Genomic DNA, 18,658 nt, shown 5'->3' on the forward strand with positions numbered 1-18,658 from the left:
CATAGTGTACGTGATGTCTCTGTCAGGGGAATCCTCATTGCATCTAGAAGTAAACTTTCCCACTGACAAAAGAGGATGGGGCTGTATAAGCTGAGCGGAGTAAAGCTGAATGGATGAATGTCAGTTGCTGTTTATGTGGTCGATTGGGATTGCGAATGATCAGCATTGTTATAATTACTAGCGAAATCCATAGATTCACAATACCAGAGTGGAGATAAACAACTAACAGGAAAGAAAGATTACGTATTATCTTCTCAGTGTATCCAAGGAAATGGAATTTTGACAAAATTTTTGGCCAGATCCCTACACTAGTAAGGATCAGTTGTACAGTCCCCAGCTAGCAGCCATGTAAGGTCTATGCTGGAAGTAGCATGGAAAACGCATTGTATGAACATGCAACAACACCTAACCGGAGAATAATCGCGGGATTACTAAACCGGTGTCCTGGCAGGATTAGTGATGTTAACTGTTGAATAAGTTTTGACAATGGCAGGAATAAGTGATGAATTAGTGATGACAAGATTGTTTGTTACAACAGGGAAGGAGAAGAAACAGGGACATCACACAAATTGTGGAAGAATATGAAGATTCCTAATTTATGTAAAAATTTTGTACTACTACTTTTTGACCTCATGCATGCAAAACTGGAGTGTATGAATGAAATGTGAACCTATTTCCTAACATAAATTTTTTTTTCTTGTAGTAGGCCTAATAGGCATTTGATTTTGGTACTTCCTGAATTATATTGTCGTGTTATAAAAATGACCATTTGTGTTAAAACAGTCTCGTTTATTTGGTGTATGTTACAATTGCTACAATATTAGAAAGGCCTATTTTGTTTTATCTAGCAGACAGTGACAAAATAGACATAATTAGCTCGAGAAACCAAACCAGTCTTTGGTACTATTTGTATTCTGATTTTTCATGTAGCAAAACGTTTGACGAACTTTGATGAGGTATGCTAGAGTATGTATATTAATTTAAACCATTTATTTTTCCTGATTGCATGTTCACACTACTTAATGGTGATGTTGCTATTGGCTGTCTACATCACGTGTCCTATGCTCTGAATATTCGCTGTCATCGGCTGGCAAGATTACGAGACATGAGCAATCACTGGCTTACAAAAGCGCATCGCAATCTCGATTTCAGTGCTTCAGAAAGTAATGTGCAGTGTTTGGTGGAATTCAAATTTATACAGTTCTGAGGGAAAATATACCGTCACTTAATACGGAAAAAGTGTGTTTCCACCAGGGAGAAAGTGTGTTTTTAACAGGGAAAAAATCCTGCAGTTCTTTTTCCTTGTCCATGTATACACCTTAAAAAAAATGAAGTACTTTTTTATGTTTAACCAAGTAGCTATATACTAGTTTTCAAAGATTAGGCTTTAAAATGCTTTGATGATGAAATATTTTCATAAAACTCTTCATTCCAATAGGGGTTGAATTTCCAAAATCAGTGAAACACGTGTTTTTTTATTTGTTACTGAGAAGACATAAACAATTTCAGAGCCTTAAAATATTTTAGTAGTTCTGTGATAATGATTTTATTTTTTTAAAAAATCCACCTTTTATTTCACTCCCATAGGGGTTAAATTTTAAAAAAATGCTGAAACATGTATTTCTAATTTCTGACCAAGAAACAATATACCTATTTTCATAGGTCTAGCTTCAAAATTGCCTTAATAATAACATATTTCCAAAAACCCTTCCACCCCCTATTTGACCCCTTAGGGGTGGAATTTCAAAAAACACCATGTTAAATGATACCTACAGTAGAAGATCAACACTCTCTCCAAATTTCTATCCTTAGCGGTTTTGACCAGGCGGTGATAAGATATAAGATTGAATCAGGTTCTTCTGCATTAGAAAATAGTGAAGAAGGTCTTATGTTATGAAATACAGTGAAATAGATTTTATATTTCTAAATAATAAACTGAAGATTTTTTAAACATTTGCATAAAACTGGCATCAACACTTTCTTGTTTGAGTTATATACTGTGTAACGTTCGTACTGAAAAGGCTACAAACATTAAGAAAACGTCAAACATTAATTCTCTGCCAAGTTTTTACACTACAGGTTCCTGGATCAAGCCAGCATTTTATCTTTCACGTGTTTTATTTGGCCATTCAAGTGACAATGCCTGCCATAGTGGCTCAGGTTCTCCTTTTAAAGAGTGTTAGAATCCCACAGTAACTCCTGTACTAAGATAACCCTCCTGCCCTTATAAGTGACACAGCACAACAATGGGCAGGCAAAGAAAGCGTCTTAGATTTGTAACAACAGTATGATGGCATAATAAATCGCTGAAACTGGTAGCCAAATAAAATAACAATTAGACAGCTGAAAGGTGTTCGATTTGACACTCTGTAATGCACAGCAGAGTCCCACAACCATGTCTGAAAAAATGGGCATAGAGAGCACGTCTTTTGTTCGGTTGTAACGGCATCATGACTGCCTTGCATCAAAAGTGCTTTGAAGCAAGGTAATGTACAGTTGGGAAGCAAGATAATGCACATTGGGACTGGCTGTGGTTGTGACAGTTGGCCTACAGTGAGCTGATAGTCTGTAATGTTGGTGGATGGAGAACTACAGGATGTCTGGTGGGCTGGTTCAGCATAGTAATCAGTGTAATGGGTGTTTCTAGATTCACACATGGTGTGAATCCTCTTGCGATGACGAGAAGAGATTGGATCTTCTCAGTGTGACTTTGGGTGACTGGTATCACTGCTTATGTGAGATGTCTGTAATTAAAGTTGTTCATCTGATAGCAACTGCTAAAACAGACTGCATAGGATTGCCAATGTTTCATTAAAACCTGCAGCTGCAGAGAAAAGTAAATGATAAGATACAGATCCAAGCTTCCTTATGTATTGTATGTCTTGGAAAACTGAAGGAAAGGAATAGTGAGTCTTTGCTTGCTTGGATACACACTATCCAACTTGTGACAGTCTTTGAGAGAGGTTAGAGCTTTGCAAGTAGAAAACAAAAAATCTCATTAAAATTTAAAAAAAAAGTAGTATATAGTAAGGACATGGTCAGGGAGAGCTTCAATTATCTCCATTAAATGGGAGAATAGGTATTACTGACATTCGTGAGATATGAAAATTCTTCACTGAACATTTCCTGTTGTGGACAAGACGTATCAAAACTGCTTGTTACATAATTTCTTACAGAGTGAATTTTTAAGGAAACGACAGAAAATGGAGTACTGAAGATTAATGGAAGAAAAATAGAGGTAAAAATTTAAGTCTAAAGTGGAAAGATTCAAATGGTAATTATAAAATGTCACATGGGAGAGCAGAGATTTGTGTTTCCTGAATAAGCAACATACTTGGTTACTTGTGAAACACTTTTTTTTTTCCGGCTAGGTCCTTTTGCAGACAAATTTTGATACTCATTTGCGAGATCTATACACAGTATGAGGAAAATATGATCATAACTACAGGTCCGTACTATAGATACCTATCGGAAATGTTTGCAAGGCAAACAAGGCTTCTTTGAGCACAGCACAACAACATACTTGCAATTTAATGTTAAGCTTTTAGGTGATCAGGTAGTATAGTCAGTCATGGATGCAAATTTGAAAAGCATTAGTTAAAAAGTGTACTTATGAGAGTTAAGGAATGCCATTGACTGTTCTGGTTTATGTAGACTACAATTTATTGCTGAATAAATGAAAACCGTATGGAATGAGGGATAAAGCACTCAGATTTCTTCTTCGTCATCTACATACACACTTTGCAAAGCACTGTGAAGAATATGGCAAAGAGCACTTACCTTTGTATCGCATATTAGGTTTTCTTGCTCTTCCATTCACATATGGAGCATAAGAAGTCGGGTTAAATGTTGTATATGCACTGTAGGTAGTATGATATTGTCTTCATAGTCTTTACGGTAGACACAAAGGAGGCTGTAGTATATTTATAGATTCTTTACTTAATACTGGTTGTTGAAACTTTTTACGGAGACTTTCGTGCAATGATTGGCATCTTCTTTAAGCATCTACCAGCTCATGTTTTCCAACCCTCCCATAATGTTGTCCCCCCATATGACAAACTAACTTGTGGTGTCCTCTGTTTATGTTCAGTATCCCCATTAGCACTTGAGAAATATTTCTGGGTAATACCAGCAGCAGCAGCAGCGTCTCCAGCAATTACTGCTATGGAATAGTATGTAGCTTCCATAAGCTTCATGTAAGCCACATCAGCAGTAAGATTTTAGTTCAGAAAATTCTTTTTCTGCGTACTAGCACATGGCTGATACTTCTTGCCAAGACAACAAGCAGTGATATGACAACATGAAATTAGCACTGCCTTTTTGTTCAGTCAACCCATTATTGAAATCTTACATTATACTCACAGTGTCTCAAGCGACTGTTCGAAAACAACAGAATGACAAAGATAGGTGGGCTGCTGATCATGTGATTCTGAAATTTTCCCGGCGTATTTCTTCTAATAATTTCCAGGTATGCAGCCGGATCCCGTCGACATTCTGCCACATTCAACAGGATCCGGCTGCATACCCGGAAATTATTAGAAGAATGCTGATCGTGTGTTTATAGAAAAATATTTGAATGTGTAGCTTGAATGCATCTCAGCTATCTAAGATTCAGTTTTACTACCTTTATATTTAGGTTAAAGGTGTTAATTACATTGTGGGTTACTTCTTTTCCTTTTACAAAACAATTTTCTTCTGTAACTATTTACAGTTGAGAAAGACAGTACAGGGTGTTTATAAGTGAATATTGGGGTTTTAAATACTTTATAATATTTATTATATTAAACTTAGTTATAAATGAAAGAGCGACTCAGTTTTACCAAGAACCTTACAAATGTTCAATGTGAGCACCATTAGTCACACAGTACACATCACGTCTATAGCCGAGTTCTTCCCAAACATTGATAAGTGTGTCTTCAGTGATTGAAGCAACAGCTGCTTTAATCTGGTTTCTTAATTCAGGGAGGTTTGCTGGTAGCAGAGGCATGTACACACGATCCTCGATGAAGCCCCAAAAGAAAAAATCGCTTGGCGTTAGGTTGGGTGAACGTGGAGGCCATGCAAAGCAAGCCCTGACGTTCGGCCCCTTCCAGCCTATCCAGAGCTTGTGTACAGTGAAGTTCAGATTGCAGCGTAAAAATTGCGCGCTGCGCATGCGCACTGGTGCTAAATACAACTGTTTGAGTTGCTCTTTCGTTTGACTGAGTTGCTCTTTCATTTGACTGTAAGTTTAATGTAAAAGATATTATAAAGTGTTAAAACCCCGATATTCATTTACAAACACCCTGTGTATTGCTTAGTATAATTTAATGAGGATATGAAGGTAAATATATTTTACATTGTTCATATCATGGCATTAATTGGTTTGTTCCATGTTATTTGCAGAATCCGACAAGCCCCTGATTGAAGGTGGATGTTTGGTTGGGCATTCCAATTAAACTGCAGAAGACAACAGCCAGTTGTTGCAACTAAAAATTCCTGTTCATTATTTGTTAAAATTAATTGTCATAGCTTCATTTCCTGTCTAAAAGTACAAAACTTTTTATGTTCCTTAATTGTTTTTGTACTGAACAAAACTGTGTCACAATTATTTTTCAATATTGTGAATAAATGTGCTTTTTTAGTGAGTGGTTTGTGATTAAAACAATCATTCCTGACATATTTTTATAATATACCCATAATATTTTAATAAGCGCTACACCTGAATAATGATGCTGTGTGTTTTAATTGGTCTTCGCAAGTGTTAATGCAGTTTGCTACATGTAAAAGCAACAGTGAATAGTCCATAATTTTCAAATTCTGACAACAAAACAAACTCTGCAGTAAGGTTCAGAACATAAAAGAAAACTAGCTAATAACACCAACAATAAGTGTTTACAGAAAACACTTTAAAAAGATTATCCTAGCGGATCTGTGCTCCATGTGCCTGCATCAGTTAAGAAACGTCACTATCATTAGCTAAAATCCAGTCCCACAGCCTTTTCCTCAAATGCTGCCTGAACCATGATATTCCCTCCCCCCATCCCTCCATCCCCAGCCCAACCATAAAAATTCTCCTCTCTGGCTTTCACTCCTCCTTTCATAATGACCTTCAAATTTTCAGATTGTGCCAATGCTTATCATTCCCTAAAGTGATACTAGAAAAACAGATCCCCATGCTGCAGGTACCCCTGAACCCTCTCCGCTCCCTTCGCAATACTGTTGCTGTGCAACTCACAATACCTACATCGTGTCTCCCAAATTGAAGCACTCACCCTTCAACACCTGGAAGAGCACACCACACATCATCTCCAAAAGTTCATCATATTTATTGACATCATATCTCAGTCTCAGAACACCACTACCTGTCAACACCTATCCTACTCCCAGTGAACCCCATTGTCAACTCCTCATAGCACCCAGACCATGCCTTGCTGATGTTTCCGTCTGTTCACATCCCCCAAAACTCCCTTGCACCATCCCTCAAATCCTAGAATATAAACAAACTCAAAATATTGTTGTCAAACTGTTCAGAGGCCTCATCTTCAGTCCCACATCAAGTTCAGTCATACTTGATTTGTCAGACACTTACTTTCTCCCTCCATATCCCTATACTGGAAACACTTTTTACTAACAATCCAGCCATAGCCAATCTAATCTGAACAGTGTACCTGGTCTCTCTCAGTTTATACTATCATCCGACCGTAACCTTGCACCTCTTCCACATACCCATTCCTTACCTCCAACTTGGCCCCACCATCCTTCCCCACGTCCATTCCCATGAACATAAAACCTCTCATTGGAAGGTAGAATAGCCATCTGCAACCTGAAGACAGACCAGATTTCATTATCCTCCCTATAGGCAAAGGCTCCACCATCTGGAAACTTTTAAGCTCTACCAGAAGTCACCTAATCCCAGTATCTCTCCCCCATGTCCATCTCCATTCTCACCCCAAAAATCTACTGTACACCAACCTTCTACATGCGCCAATTTACTTGCTTCTGTAAACATAAGAAGTGGTAACAGAAGAAAGAGGTTGGAGCAGGTGGTGCGTGGGTGTGGCAGTTGTTTAAGAATGCTCAGTAAAAACCACCTCGTGATCAGTGTTGTAGATCATGAGACATTTAAATCTTAATTAAACACTGCAATCAGAATTCTTGGTATCGTCCTAAGACAGAAGGTGACCACTGTCGCACTGGTAGGGCGGCAGCACGGCCAAGGACGCCACGTCGTCATTGTGGGCTTGAGAGGCATTTACAGAAAGTTTTTGGAGGGCCGGCAGAGGATGTGAAAGCCACAAACTAAAAGTTACATGGAACTTTCAAGGGCAGACATCCCTTGGAAACCAGCATATAGACAAGTCCAATGTATGTAAGACCAAGGAAAGGAAAATAGTCTATCAGGAAAACACACTTTATAAGAATGATGTGAGAATTATTTCAGAGAGTGCTCCGAAAGAGTTTCCACTGGAGGAGCCAATGCAGGACACTGCAATTTTCATTGGAAAGTAATTGGTGAAGTTGCTTGTCTGACAACACAAATGTCTCAAAGGTTATAAGTAGAAGTGATGAACTGTTGTGCAAAAAAGAGCGAGTTGGGGCTTGACTAGGCCAGACCTATGTCCGACGGCAGTCCATCTCAGTTACATCATAAGCTTTGTACGTGTTCATTTTATGTCAGATTAATCTAAAAATGTGCAGTTGCATAAGCAGTGATTTCGATTGGTTATTTCAAAGTATATTTTTGCTGGTGACGACATCTACAGACACAGACGGAGCCAAGTTTAACTGAACAAAGCTATGGCAGTGACATCACTCACCCAAATGGTGGTAAGTTGGATGAGGCTAAGTATCCCGTTGTGTACTGGCTCAGTGTTGCTGCAGATTCTTGATGAGGGTCTTCTTGTCATAACAGTGGGATTGGCATAGTTTGTGTCTTGGAGAAATTGTGTGTCTTATCACTAGCAGAGTCCAAAACTACCTTGATGGATCATGTTTAAATCCCACATGGCGGAGCAGAAAAATTATAGTAATGTTATGTTGAGGAGCTAATTCATTAGGATTGAAATGTCTTCTCAGTCGGTGTTATTCTCAGTGTCACAAGCTCCCTGAATTCTGATGAGTGCTATTTTCAGCTTTGCATAAATGCTGTAGCACATGTACAACAACTTAGAGGACAAAGGGACATAATAATGTATATGATATTACTAGATTAGGTTGTTCTTTCCTTAATTGTGTATAGATCCCTTTCTGAGCATTGTAGTTATGCTAGGTTCATTTAGGTGCATATATGGGAGTGCAGCACAAGCACAACTGCATCAAAGCTGGGTTTAACAGGTCAAGAATGTGCAGATGCACTTCAAGTACACAGCATCCGAAGGTAGGTCTGTGGGATACCTAAGTCAAACACCCTTGTTAGACCACCGCTTACCATCCCAGGCAGTCTATTCGATATTATGTTTCAGAAATGAGTTTTTGGCTGGTTCGTCCTTTCAGTATAAACGGGTGTAATTGAATTGTTGTAATAAATTGTCCTGGAAAGTTTGTGCATGGCAAGTTTTATTCTAATTAACCTCAAATTGATAAACCATGTTAATTTCATTATCAAATGGGGGTCAACCACGTTTCAGACTCAACCATCTCCCATCCCATAACTACCTGGGCTGCTCCTTGACACTACCGATCCCACCTCGCTATACACCAATATCGCCCATGGCCTTAACATTATGGAGTGTCAGTCCTTCCAACATTCTTACAACTCTAAACCTACCATCTCATTCATTATACATCTAATTACTTCCTTTTACATAACTACTTCTCCTTTCACTGGAAAATATACAAACAAATCCACATCACAACTATGCCACCCACATGGCGCCCTCCTATGCCAACCTGTTTATGGCTCATTTAGAGGAAACCTTCCTAGCCTCCCAAACCCCCTCATTTGGTTCAAGTTCACTTATGATATCTTCTTCCTTGGCTACACGCACCATATCATTGTGAAGACTCAGGTGCAAATCTGTCCAGTACACCTATCTGACATACCTGAACACCCAAGTGAAAAGCCTGTCCTATGCACCTGCCTAGCACACCATACTGCAATCCTGTCACAGGCTTATCTTATCCCATCAGAGGCAGGGCCACCTGTGAAAGCAGCCACATCATATACCAGCTCTGCTGGAATTTCTGCACAGCATTTTATATGGGCATGACCACATTAACATGGATAAAGGATGGATAACACTTTCAATTAAAGTATTTTGAGCTAGGAAGAGAAATCTCTACCCAATTCTGATGACAAACTACCAACAAGAATTAAATCCCCTGCAATCTGTAATAATAACAATAATAATACATGCATGCATATTACACAAATAGAACATTGCAAGGATGAAGGAAAAAATCTGGTGCCTTAGTAAGAAACAAGTAATTCAAAATTGTAAGGCAAATGAAACTGGGCTCCCATATGGTAACGGTAGCGTGAATGATGATACATTTAAACCATTGGCCATTAATTTCAATGGAGATTGCCTTACAATGGCAGCAAACATTGTACCTAAAAATAAACAATCTATTACATATGCAACCGAGTCTTTCTGGCAGACATTGTTGACCACTGATAAGTGGGTCCCCCTCATCCTGGGGGTCTGAGTGACCTGCCCTTCCTTTTTAATCTTCCCCAACCTGTCCCTCCCCCCCCCCTCCCCCCTGAGGAAGATTTGTTTTAAAAGGTAGAATGATGTGTCTTTTTACTTTATGTTTGTTTATTGGCAGAACTACACATTTTTCCTCTTGAAAGTAAGTTTTGTTCAGAAATTCAGTCTTAATGTATTAGACCCTAGTGCAGATGAGTGGCAGCATGGAGGTGGCAGTGAGCAAGATTTTGGTCTCCTGATGAATTAATCAAAGCCCAAGTATCTTCTGATGAGCAATACTGGTGCCTATTCAAGAGACATACTCCAACCACAGGTAATCAGAAACCAATCCAACAAAGGGATTCACAATTTTAAATATCTGGGGTTGATCTTTACACGGGAACAGAGATCAAATTGAGCTTTCAATTTGCAAACTGATTGGGGGATTTAAAAGGCTGACGATGCAGTCATATATGCCGCTCATCATCATCGGTTATCTGCTATATTAGCAGATCCATTGCTTCCTTCTTAAGGCTGCTGTATGTTGTACTGTCCATCATGTCATCCAGTATCTTCAGTCTGTCATTCTTTCTTAATATATGCCCAATCCAATTTCTTTTTCTTCTCTTTATTACATCTAGTAACTATCTTTTCTCTCCCACTCTTCTCAGTACCTCTTCATTTTTTACTCTGTCCATCCAACTTATTCTTTCCATCTTCCGCCATGTTCAGATCTCAAAAGCCTCCAGCCTTTCTCTGTCTTTTTTCCTCATAATCCATGTTTCAGCACCATATAGAACAACACTCCATACAAGACATTTTGTGAGTCTCTTTCTGAGTTCTCTGTCCAGGCCGCTGCAGAAGATTCTCCTTTTCTTATAAAACGCCTCTTTCGCCATTGCTATCCTTGTTTTAATTTCTGTGGTGCACTTCCAGTCGGTGTCTATCGTGCTTCCAAGATACTTAAAATTTTGCACCTGTTCTAGTGTTTCTCCATTCAGCATAATTTTTATTTCCTTATTTCCTCCTAGTGCCAATACTTTTGTTTTATTTGTGTTAATTTTCATTCCATATTTTTTTCCGTTAGTTGCAATGGTGTCCACCAAATCCTGTAATTCTTTTTCCCCTGTGGCTAGAAGGACCATGTCATCAGCAAATCTCAAACACCCTACTCTTCTTCCTCCAATTTCTACTCCTTTGTCACCTAATGAGCATTGGTCAATCATATTTTCCAAGTAGAGGTTGAAAAGAGCAGGTGATAAAGAGCATCCTTGTCTTACTCCTTTTCCTAGTCTGATCCAGTTTGTACTTTCTCCTCTCACTTTAACTGAAACTTTTTGATTACGATATAATGAGTTTATAAGTCTTCTGGTTTTCCAGTCCACTTTCTTTTCCCTCATTATAGTCGCCAGCTTGTCCCAAACCACATTGTCAAATGCCTTTTCTAGATCGATGAAGCACATATATAGGTCTCTTCCTTTTTCAATAAACCTTTCTCCCAAGATTCGTAGGAGCCCTATTGCATCTCTGGTGCCCGTATTCCGTCTAAAGCCGAACTGCTCCTCGCCAAGATTCTCCTCCATTACTTTTTCAAGTCTTTTATTAATTATTCTTAACATCACTTTGGCTGCATGTGAAATGAGGCTGATTGTCCTGTGCTTGCTGCATTTCTTGGTTCCTTGTTTTTTCGGTAATGGAATCATTACTGTTGTCAGAAAGTCCTCAGGCCATTCACCACTGTCATATATTTTATTACATAACCTCAATATTTCTCTTATTCCATTGTGGTTCAAGCATTTTAGTATTTCTCCCGGTATTGTATCGGTACCTACTGCTTTGCCATTTTTCATTGCAGCTATGGCAGACTTTACTTCTTCCATTATGATGGTCGGTCCTTTCTCGTCATCACTTACACTGTTCTGTGATTCAAGTTCCAGAGTTTCCGGTTTGCTATTTGTGTCATATAGCTCATTTATATATTCTTCCCATCTCTGGAGGACATTGTCACGATCGTTGTACACTACCTCTTCGTCTTTACTCAAAATTTCCATAGTAGCACTTCCTGCTCTGTTTTGTTCCCATGTCATAATCTTTACTCTGTTGTATAGTAAGTCGTATCTTCCCTTCCTGTCCAGTTCTTCAATTTCATCACATTCCTCTTTTAGCCATTTTTTCCTAGCCTGCTCGGTTTCTCTTCACAGTTCATTATTTAACCTTCGGTATATCTTTCTTGCATCTTCAGTGTTCTTGTTTTTCAATTTTCTTCTCTCCCCCATCTTGGAAATCATTTCTTGTGTGACCCATGGTTTTTTTGACCTTTTCCCTTTTACATATCCTATGTTTTGCTGTCCTGCTTTAATGATTCCTTCTTTCAGCATATTCCAGTACTCGTTGGCATTATCAGGTGCTTCTTTGTCTTGTAATGTGTTTAGAAAGTCCCGAGACAGCATTTCTGTAATTTGTTCTTTTTTGTATCTTATCTTCTCTAAATCCCACTTCTTCACCATGGTTGCCTCCTTCAGTTTTTTCATTCTTATTTCTATTTCTGCCATAAGTAAGTTGCGGTCACTATTAATATCTGCACCCGGTAATGTGTGCACCTTCTTGATTCCATTCCTGTATCTTTCTTCTACCAGTATAAAATCGATTTGGTTTCTGCATTTATCCCCTGGTGATTTCCAAGTGTAGAGCCTCCTCTTGTGGTTCTTGAACCATCTGTTTGCTGCTATCAGCTGCCTTTCCCTGCAGAAGTCAATTAACCAATCACCTCTGTCATTTCTCTTTCCAAGACCATGACTGCCTACTATATTTCCCTCTTTCCCTTCTCCCACAATGGCGTTCCAGTCTCCCATTACTATTTTGCAGCATTTTTTATTTTTGTCCATTATTCTCTCTATTACATTGTACGTTTCCCCTACAATTTGGTCATCATGTTCGGAAGTTGGCATATACACCTGGACAATCAGTAAATCTTTTTGTGCCCCTTTCAGCCTTACACCAATAATCCAGTCATTTTCATAGTCTACATATTCCACACATTTAGCCAATTCCTTTGTCATAATCATTCCTACTCCATTAATTCCTTTTAATTCTCCCCCTGAGTAGTAGAATACATATTCATACTCTCCATGTCCATTCCATCTTACCTCAGCAACTCCTAAGAGGTCCATATGATTCCTCTCCATCTCTCTTTTAAGGTTTTCTAGTTTCCCTGCTTGTAGCAGAGTTCTGACATTCGAGGTACCAATTCTCGTTTCGATTTTTTGCCTCCTTTCAACAGACACAAGCAGACTTTACAAATGTCTGCTTGTGTCTGTGTATGTGCGGATGGATATGTGTGTGTGTGCGAGTGTATACCTGTCCTTTTTTCCCCCAAGGTAAGTCTTTCCGCTCCCGGGATTGGAATGACTCCTTACCCTCTCCCTTAAAACCCACATTCTTTCATCTTTCCCTCTCCTTCCGTCTTTCCTGATGAAGCAACCATTGGTTGCGAAAGCTCTGCTTGTGAGATGTCTGCTTGTGTCTGTATATGTGTGGATGGATATGTGTGTGTGTGCGAGTGTATACCCGTCCTTTTTTCCCCCTAAGGTAAGTCTTTCTGCTCCCGGGATTGGAATGACTCCTTACCCTCTCCCTTAAAACCCACATCCTTTCGTCTTTCCCTCTCCTTCCCTCTTTCCTGAGAGGCAACAGTTTGTTGCGAAAGCTTGAATTTTGCGTGTGTGTTTGTGTTTGTTTGTGTGTCTATCGACCTGCCAGCGCTTTCGTTCGGGAAGTCACATCATCTTTGTTTTTAGATGTTTTTAGATATATTTTTCCCACGTGGAAGTTTCCCATTTTTTATATATATATATATATATATATATATATATATATATATATATATATATATATATATATATATATATATAATAGAGGGAAACATTCCACATGGGAAAAAATATATGTAAAAACAAAGATGATGTGACTTACCGAACGAAAGCGCTGGCAGGTCGATAGACACACAAACAAACACAAACACACACACAATATTCAAGCTTTCGCAACAAACTGTTGCCTCATCAGGAAAGAGGGGAAGGAGAGGGAAAGACGAAAGGATGTGGGTTTTAAGGGAGAGGGTAAGGAGTCATTCCAATCCCGGGAGCGGAAAGACTTACCTTAGGGGGGGAAAAGGACAGGCCTGCCAACCCAAAGTTTGGTACAGATTTATTGATGACATCTTCATGATCTGGACTCACAGTGAAGAACTACTTCAGAATTTCCTCTCCAACCTCAATTCCTTTGGTTCCATCAGATTCACCTGGTCCTTCTCCAAATCCCATGCCACTTTCCTTGACGTTGACCTCTACCTGTCCAATGGCCAGCTTCACACGTCTGTCCACATCAAACCCACCAACAAGCAACAGTACCTGCATTATGACAGCTGCCACCCAATCCACATCAAACGGTCCCTTCCCTACAGCCTAGGTCTTCGTGGCAAACGAATCTGCTCTAGTCCGGAATCCCTGAACCATTACACCAACAACCTGACAACAGCTTTCGCATCTCACAACTACCCTCCCGACCTGGTACAGAAGCAAATAACCAGAGCCACTTCCTCATCCCCTCGAACCCAGAATCCCCCACAGAAGAACCACAAAAGTGCCCCACTTGTGACAGGATACTTTCCGGGACTGGATCAGACTCTGAATGTGGCTCTCCAGCAGGGATACGACTTCCTCAAATCCTGCCCTGAAATGAGATCCATCCTTCATGAAATCCTCCCCACTCCACCAAGAGTGTCTTTCCGCTGTCCACCTAACCTTCGTAACCTGTTAGTTCATCCCTATGAAATCCCCAAACCACCTTCCCTACCCTCTGGCTCCTATCCTTGTAACCGCCCCCGGTGTAAAACCTGTCCCATACACCCTCCCACCACCACCTACTCCAGTCCTGTAACCCGGAAGGTGTACACGATCAAAGGCAGAGCCACATGTGAAAGCACCCACGTGATTTACCAACTGACCTGCCTACACTGTGATGCATTCTATGTGGGAATGACCAGCAACAAACTGTCCATTCGCATGAATGGACACAGGCAGACAGTGTTTGTTGGTAATGAGGATCACCCTGTGGCTAAACATGCCTTGGTGCACGGCCAGCACATCTTGGCACAGTGTTACACCGTCCGGGTTATCTGGATACTTCCCACCAACACCAACCTATCCGAACTCCGGAGATGGGAACTTGCTCTTCAATATATCCTCTCTTCCCGTTACCCACCAGGCCTCAATCTCCGCCAATTTCAAGTTGCCGCCACTCATACCTCACCTGTCATTCAACATCATCTTTGCCTCTTCACTTCCGCCTCGACTGACATCTCTGCCCAAACCCTTTGTCTTTAAATATGTCTGCTTGTGTCTGTATATGTGTGGATGGATATGTGCGTGTGTGCGAGTGTATACCTGTCCTTTTTCCCCCCTAAGGTAAGTCTTTCCGCTCCCGGGATTGGAATGACTCCTTACCCTCTCCCTTAAAACCCACTTCCTTTCGTCTTTCCCTCTCCTTCCTCTCTTTCCTGATGAGGCAACAGTTTGTTGCGAAAGCTTGAATTTTGTGTGTGTGTTTGTGTGTCTATCGACCTGCCAGCGCTTTCGTTCGGTAAGTCACATCATCTTTGTTTTTTATATATATATATATATATATAATGGGAAACTTCCACGTGGGAAAAATATATCTAAAAACAAAGATGATGTGACTTACCGAACGAATATATATATACACATTTAGCCAATTCCTTTGTCATAATCATTCCTACTCCATTAATTCCTTTTAATTCTCCCCCTGAGTAGTAGAATACATACTCATACTCTCCATGTCCATTCCATCTTACCTCTGCAACTCCTATATATATATATATATAACAGGGCGTGAGTCGTGCTTGGGTAGCTCAGTCGGTAGAGCACTTGACCGCGATCAAAGGTCCCGAGTTCGAGTCTCGGTCCGGCACACAGTTTTAATCTGCTAGGAAGTTACAAAGAATGTTACCTGAATGACATAATATATATTGATTTTTGAAAATATAATTCTATAGATCAAAAATCTATTCACCAAATGAAGGCAGGAGCAAACACACATAAAAGTTAAGGAAATGTGCAAGCCTTCAGAGCCAGTGGTTCCTTGTTTTGACAGAAGGGTTGAAGGGGAAGGAAGAGCGATGAAGGAAAAGGACTGGTGAGTTTTTGAAATGGGAAGAGGTTATTGAAAAATCACCCAGAACCCTGGTCGGGGAGACTTAATGGATGAGATGAGAAGGATAGACTGACTATTTGGGATTGCACTGGATGTGATTTAAAAACCTGAGATAGAAAGGAATAGTTACTTAACAAGTTGAGACCAAAAAAATTAAGGCCACATGGATGGTGAGAACTGTGTATATATTGTAACGCCAGCTACCACATGTATAGTTCTGAGAAACTGGAGTTCGGGCAGAATACATATGGCACTCAGATCACAATTGTCATGTTGTAGATCATGCTCTGCAACAGGATATTGTGTGTGGCCAGTATACAATATCCGTCTATGACATTCACCCTAACCGAAAACTCGGTGGAAGTCATACCAATGTGCAAAAGACTGAACAGTGTTTACATAACAGCTGGTACATAATGTGTCGTTTCACAGGTTGCTCTCCCCTTGATGGTATACTTTTTGCTGGTTACAGGGCTGGTATAGGTGGTGGCATGAGGGTGCATTGGGCAAGTTTTACAGTGGGGATGGTCGCAAGGGTAGGAGCCATACGGTAGGGAAATGGTCACAGAAGAAGCCTACGGTCTGGCCAGATTATTGGAAGAGCTTGGGGGGCAGGAGGAGGGCAAATTCTGTCCTGTGTGTGGTGGCTAAAATGCCAGACATGTTATGTCATGGACCTCATCTCAGGGCATGATTTTAGGAAGTCAAAGCCCTGTCAAAGCAGCTGATTAATACATTCAAGACCAGTAGTACCACAATTAGATGTGATGGCCTGGGAAACTGCTTCTGTACTAGGGTAATTACATCCACTGAAGGCTGAGGTGAGAATGATGGTGTACTGCTGTGAAGCTTCTGCATCTGAACAAATATGTTTGCCATGTATTCAAAGGCTGTATGGCAAGGAATGTTTGATATGGAAAGGATGGCAACTGTCTAAATGTAAATCCTGTTGATTGTTAGTAGGTTTGATTTAAACAGCAGTGTGTAGCTGACGTCTGGTGCGGATGAGATCAACGTCAAGGAAGGCGCACTGGATTTGGACATTGGCATGACTACCATCAAATTATTAGTTACGATGGATAGACAGAAACTGAGGGTGTATACTGACAACACACATTATCCTGTCCCAGAGTATGCTCTACAACGAGACAGCCATGACCTTGGTGCCTGTTTCAGCACATGTACCATCTGGATTTTCCTCCTGACATCAGTTTCCCAGAAATACACATGTGGGAACAGGTGTTAGACCATGTACGTGGTCCCCACCACCCACCTGGGCTTAATTTATGTTGATTTCTTCAGTCTCAACCTTTCCTTTCAATTAACTCACACAATGGAAAATCCAAGGTGTAATAACCCCTCTCTCTCTCTCTCTCTCTCTCTCTCTCTCTCTCTCTCTCTCCCTCCCTCTCTCTCTCACACACACACACACATACATATGACCACTGTCTCTCAGACAGTTATCACATGCGTATGACATGCGGATGACGAGTCATTAGAACAATTGGAATCAGGCCTAAATTCTGACTTTGTGCAGCTTCATAACTACTACAGGACCTGGCATCTGAACCTTAATGCATCAAAAACAGTAAGCACAGTGATGCAATTGAGTAACAAACAAGCAGTCAGGAAGCTGCACTTGAATATAGCTGGCCAGAATGTAAGACATAAAAGAGCACCAAAATACCTGGGTGTTAAACTGGACCGCAGCCTAACATTCAAAGAACACCAGCAGGATGTCAGTCAAAACCTAAGGCAGAGTCAATATCATCCAGTAACTCGCAGGCTCTACCTGGGGAAGTAATGCTACGACACTTCACACTTCCTCCTTGGTTCTAGTCTACAGCGTTGCAGAATACTGTGTGCCTGTATGGGCCAACAGTTCGCACGTCAATAAAGTAGAAGTTTGCCTAAATGACACCTTGTGAACATTAACTGGAACAGTGAGACCTACTCCAACACCATGGCTCTCTGTGCTGGCAAACACTGAACCTCCCTCACTCTGCAGACAACATGCAATCCAAAGAGAAATGCAAAAAATTGCTGCTGACACAACACTCCCAATACACGCTGATCTGCATGGCCCGACATGATTAAAGTCAAGAAATCCTTTCTGGAACCACTCCTCAAATGATCGGGACACCATAGCAGAATGGAAACACCTATGGCAACAAGCAAATGTTAATAATGGACACATTATTAAGAACCTGGCTGATCATGTTCCTGGCCTCAACATCCCTCGAAGAACCTGGGCGGCAATAAATAGAATGAGAACTGGTGTTGGACGGTGCAACGAGCTGATGGCCAAGTGGGGCTATGTGGACGATCCTCACTGTGACTGTGGCAAAATATAGACAATGCAGCATATAATTGAGTGTGATGGTTTTCGGGACGGTTCACTAGAGGATCTGCATAGACTCACAGACTGTGCCATTTCCTGGCTTTGTAATTTATGTTTTTCTGTATAATTGTTAATTTTTTGACATATTACAACATGTATGCACTATAGGTTTATAAATATTGTAATATGTATAACTGAATTAATAATGAACAATGTTTTGTTATATTTGCATGTTATTTAAGTTTCCCGTGCTGAATGTGTATAGTACTGTAAGGCATCTGGCATATCGAACGCAAAATAAAATAAATTAATTAATTTGCATGAGTATCTGTGTGTGTATGTTAACTAATTCAGAAGGCATTTTGGCCAAAAGCTTACTTGTTCAGCAGTCTTTTTGATGTGCCTGTCAGTGACTCAACATTTCCTCTGAGTAACTATTACTTTCTTTGCTCCCTTTTAGTTTTCTATATCC

The 18,658-nt window shown here is 40.3% G+C and overlaps 1 protein-coding gene across 1 annotated transcript in view; it reads left to right on the forward strand.

Annotated features, from left to right (window-relative positions):
• LOC126236375 (uncharacterized) overlaps positions 1-5,627 on the forward strand; it is a 28,789-nt gene extending 23,162 nt beyond the window's left edge. Inside the window, exon 5 of the mRNA XM_049945631.1 lies at positions 5,386-5,627. The gene's annotated coding sequence lies outside the window, so the exon portion shown is untranslated. The remainder of the gene's footprint in view (positions 1-5,385) is intronic.
• Positions 5,628-18,658: the final 13,031 nt, after the last annotated feature.

Source organism: Schistocerca nitens, chromosome 2, assembly GCF_023898315.1.
Source record: "Schistocerca nitens isolate TAMUIC-IGC-003100 chromosome 2, iqSchNite1.1, whole genome shotgun sequence".
Lineage (NCBI taxonomy): Eukaryota > Metazoa > Arthropoda > Insecta > Orthoptera > Acrididae > Schistocerca > Schistocerca nitens.